Source organism: Macrobrachium nipponense, chromosome 5 (genome assembly GCF_015104395.2).
Source record: "Macrobrachium nipponense isolate FS-2020 chromosome 5, ASM1510439v2, whole genome shotgun sequence".
NCBI classification, from domain to species: Eukaryota; Metazoa; Arthropoda; class Malacostraca; order Decapoda; family Palaemonidae; genus Macrobrachium; species Macrobrachium nipponense.
Window position 1 is genome coordinate 135,479,542 of NC_061107.1, and position 5,000 is coordinate 135,484,541.

Here is a 5,000-nt window from a genome sequence, read left to right on the forward strand (position 1 = left end):
CAGGCCCACTCGTGTGGACAGGCCTTAACGGGCACACTTGACGGGCAAACCGTCAAATTGCCCGATGGGTCTTGTAGCAAAATCACCATGGTGGTGCCCGATGGATTGAACTTCGACCCTGGCAGACGTACGTTAACCATATACATATCTTTTACGGAGCCATTCATTGCATCAAATTCTCTTCTTTTTCATCACACACAAAGCAATTATCGTGCTACTCTATATGTTCTTCTTTGTGGTAGGCACCATGTACAGCGTACTGCACAGAACACACTACTGGCATTTTCAGGCACGCTCACCTCTCCATCACCTCCCGTGTGGACAACATTCACTGGTAAGCCCGCCAGAATTTGCCTGTCAACCCCGGAGCACGCTGATCAGGCCTGCTCGTGTGGACAGGCCTTTACCCTCAAAGTTTCATCACCCGATAAATAACTGGACTGGAACTAAGTGACTCTTACACTCGATAGTACCCTCCAACGACTTTCGGTCGACATATATTCATATTTTTAGAATGTGTATAATCATTTAAAATCAATTGAGTAATCAAGTGTTCCTGATTTTTCAATTTCATTTTTTTCTGTACATTACTTATGAACAGCAAATAGTTCTGAATTACATACTTTTAGATATCCTAATGTGAACACACTCAAATAAACATTGACTGCCAATTACTGAATGAATAAGAATTTTTTTTATACATCCTTCCCTTGCCTTTTGTATGTATACGTGCATGAATGTTGACTATGCATGGAATCTGTAAAATCACCTATCTATTTTGTCGATTACACGAATCCCTTAATAAATCGGGTGATGATCGGCTACTTAAAAACTAATTTTGTATTTAGAACATATAAAGATCCTGAAGCTATTACTTAAACTTTTCCCTGCTAACACTTTACAGGCTGTACCGTGGTTTTAACAAACCTAAATGGCTAAGGAAGCATTTCTATATGCAGATATGAAAAGTTTGCAACTACCCACATTTTTAATAACAGTATTCTTTTCTAAGAACCCCTGTCCAGTATCAACACTGTTATACTTCAGATTTTCCCGTAGTCGGGCTTTCGAGTTACTAATGCAAACAATCCAGTTTCCCATTTCCCAGATTTCAAATATTCACCACCTTACAAATATGAACTTAACCTTGCTTATCTCTATCAATTAAATTGCAGTTCCCTTATGATTAAGTAACTAATTGCTTATTACTTTCAACTTTGTGTACAAATAGATCCCATCCAACTAACCCTAGCGGTCTTATACTCATCCGTAGTTTAAATATTTTATTTCCTTATAAAAAATTTAATGATAAACATTACACGTGCACTTACCAAACTTCCTGCTTCCACCAAATAGGCAATGTAATTATGAACATACCCAAGCATAGCCAAGGTTTATTGCTGGACCTTAAGTTAAAAGCAACTACTCAAAATCTTTGCATTTCTACCATATAGCATTACCAATACTGAACCATTTTGCATAGTTTGTGCAATTTAAGACTTAGTTACCATTGTCGAACCATTCTGTGCCATATTTGTATTGCTAGACCTATTGGTATTGCTAGACCTTATGGTTAAAGCAACTATCCATAAACTTTGCCATTCAACCTTATGTCATTGAAGCAGAGACTGAAACACTTTGCATAGGTTTTAAATCTACCATCGCCCAATTATGTAGTTTGAATAGTCCCATTTTCTTTAAAAGTAACCAAACCCCGCCCCCCCCCAAAAAAAAAAAAAACTAAGAAACTTTTATCCCACAAGAACTAGTATTTTATTAAAACTAATTAGTTTTTGTTCCAAGAACCAATTTCTTATTTTACCATAGTTCCTACAAAATGTCTCGTACATATTAAGTTTTTTTAGCGCATTCATTTCTGATAGTTAACTTACACTGCATTTATGTTCGCTTTACATATCCCTTAATGTTTTATTTCTCCAAGGCTTAAAAGCATAATACAACAGCAGTTTACATTATCTATAAATGCTAAAGTACTTCAATAGAATTTCCATATTCAAAATACTTAATTAAGTCTTACACATTAAGATTAAATATTAGTCATTTTAGGTGGAGTCTTAAAAACCTCTATACAAGAACTTTAAATGCTTGCCCATACACAAGACAATTGTAACCTTAGTTACTAATAATCAATCAACTTATTTTCAAACCATACACAACATTAAGGATAAAGATAATTTACCATTGTTTTATAGCCAGTTTGTTATTGAATCTCATCCAAGACAATTTCGGAAAACTTAAGTGAAATCCATATCATCATTAGTCCAGCACCACCACAACTGCATCGTATGTTTCTAGCTGCAGGCTTCATTAGTTTCTATCAGTCCAGTAACCTAAAACTGGATGAGAAATTTGAGAAAATGGTCACACCAGCAAACAAACCTGGAAGAGTGGCATAGCATAAAGAACTGTACATTGGAGATTTAAATTAAAACAATTTATACAAACTCATTAAGAATTACTGTAGCCTTACAACCTAACTCCATCAAATTGAAGACTAAAAAAATTACCCTTATAAGTTTAAAACAAAATTGCTCTTCAATAATTTAATCTGTAATCTTTCAGCCTTAACTGGATTTACGCTAAGTCAATAACCATGATTTAAATGCTAATTAAAACATCTAGCCCACACTAATCTAAGTACGAGCATTAGCCCGAAATGCTATAAAGAGCTACAGAAGTCTGCTAGTATAACATTTAAGACGAAAATCCTATGTATGTTTAAGCATGTACTGGCTTTGACTCAAACCGGCTTACGGATTCTAATCTAAGTAAGAGCATTAGCCTGATACTATCAAGAGCTACGGAAGTCTGCTAGTAGGACATTTAAAACTAAAATCCTATGTATGTTTAAGCATGTACTGGCTTTGACTCAAAAGTTTATTTGCTCAAAACTGAATTACAGACTCAAAACTGGTTTACTGACAAGAACTTCGTACCAACTCACAATTAACTACTGTACTTAGTACTGGTATAGTTAAAATTTCCTCCCATGAACTTATGGCAGGACTGACATCCTACCATAACCAAGTTCCAAGGGAGTACCTCCATCCCTCAAGGGGCACCGCCCCTGAAGGAGTGAAGGATAAAAAAAAAAAAAAAAAGTTAAGGATTCTCACAAACTCAAATAGCAGAAAACTCAGCCTTTACTTCCATCTTCTCCATTTACCTATCCTCTTCGAAACCGACGCGGCGCAATTGTTAAAACATACAATCGACCTAAGACTAAACTGATGAATCAATTCAGCGGTTTTTGAATACCCATTGCTGTTCTAAAACACACCAACACAGCCACCTGAAATAAGAGTGAACAAAGTATAGTATAAAACTAATCGTTACCTGAAGAGTAAAAGGGATTCTCCATATAGGACCATGTGAGTTCACAAAGAATTATTATAGGACCATGAGAGTTCACAAAGAATTGTTAAAACAAATTTTGAAGTTATTTCTACAGAAGCAATCCGCAGTGGCCTAGACTATGGCAATTGACGTTTTACTATGTTATTTTACTTACTGAACAAGAATTTAAAGTAATATTTATTCGGACAACTGTAATTAACCCCAGGGGCCAGTACTGAAAACTGAAATACATTGGACACCCCAATCCCTAGAGAAGGTCTTATCCGCGGTTACGTTCCTTGCAGTCAGTGTGGAACTATTCTTTAGAATTACCCTGCAAGAAAAGTAACCACTGATACGACATCCACTAGGGATTGGGGCGTCCAATGTATTTAGCAGTGTTTAGTACTGGCCCCTGGGGTTAGAGTCGTCCGAAAAAATAACTTAAAATTCTTGTTCAGTAGGTAAAACTGCATAGAAAAACCGCAACTGCCATAGTCTGGGCCGCCGCGGATAGGTACCCAAGATCTACCATTTTGAGTAATTTCAAATAAAAGTTATCCCATAAAGTTTTAAAAAAAATAACCAAAACTAAAAGTATGTTTGTATACAAATTCTAGATTTAAATAAAAATTGTAATAAACAGAAAAGGGATTTTAAAAAAATCAATAAAACAAAGACCTATTGTTCAAGAACACTAGCAATACTTTACAACCATTTAACTTACACTTGAAGACTAAACTATCGCGCAGATCACCAAAACACGCTCAGACAATCGACTTGGAAATGAGGCGGCAAACCCAAACTACCTCGAAGAAAGACAAACGTCCCCCTCCATGGACGCGCAGCACTAAGAACAACTACCAAGGACCATCGTTACTAGCGTACTTGTAGCCCGTGGCCCTGTAGCTCGGTTCTCCATGGCAAGAGTCAGGCCAAAAGCCCCAATTGCTCCAATGGGTGCTGCTTTGGCTTGTTATCTACACCGTCAAAATATCTACAACGTACAAATTCAGTTTTGGCTTGTTATCTACGGTCAATTATTCACCTTCAGTTTTATCTGAATAAAACAGATTATTTTATTTTTTTAATTATAGCTTTTATATATCACATAGAAAGAAAAATAAAATTAAAATATAAAAATTCGTTTATTTTCATTTTAGTCTAATATTTACATTATAGTATAAAAAATATCATAGAGAACTAGTTAAAATGGAGAATTTTAAACTAAAAATTTGGTTTTTATTTTCATTTTTGGCTAAAATCTACATTATATAAAAAATATCAAAATGTTCTAACGATACACAGCACGCACATTGGCAAAAAATGCTAAAAAGAGGTCAAGAGCTTCTTTTCTCAGCATCCGCCAACACCAGTAGTCAAGGTGAGCTTGAAAAGTTATTTGATTGCAGCCTCTCATTTTTTTCAGTATGCGAACCTTTGCATCAAACCAAGATCTTTCAATGGCTTGTGTATGTGCTCCAGTGTTAGGAGCGACGTAATTCTGCTGATGGTTTACGGTAAAATGACGGAAATTGAGTTGGTTTAAATTGGAGTAGGCCGGCCATTCGTCAGAATGAATTATTGAATCTTCAGCGACTTCTCTGAATGATAGGCTGAAGTGTCTCACGGTCTCTTCTTTG

At 35.8% G+C, this 5,000-nt stretch overlaps 1 long non-coding RNA gene across 1 annotated transcript; it reads right to left on the minus strand.

The window, feature by feature from the left end:
• Nucleotides 1–2,202: 2,202 nt before the first annotated feature.
• Nucleotides 2,203–4,219, minus strand: LOC135215218 (uncharacterized). The gene is made up of 3 exons (XR_010314619.1): nucleotides 4,085–4,219; nucleotides 3,138–3,313; nucleotides 2,203–2,400 (listed from the first exon to the last, which is right to left on the minus strand). It is a non-coding gene; the product is annotated as an uncharacterized LOC135215218 (long non-coding RNA).
• Nucleotides 4,220–5,000: the final 781 nt, after the last annotated feature.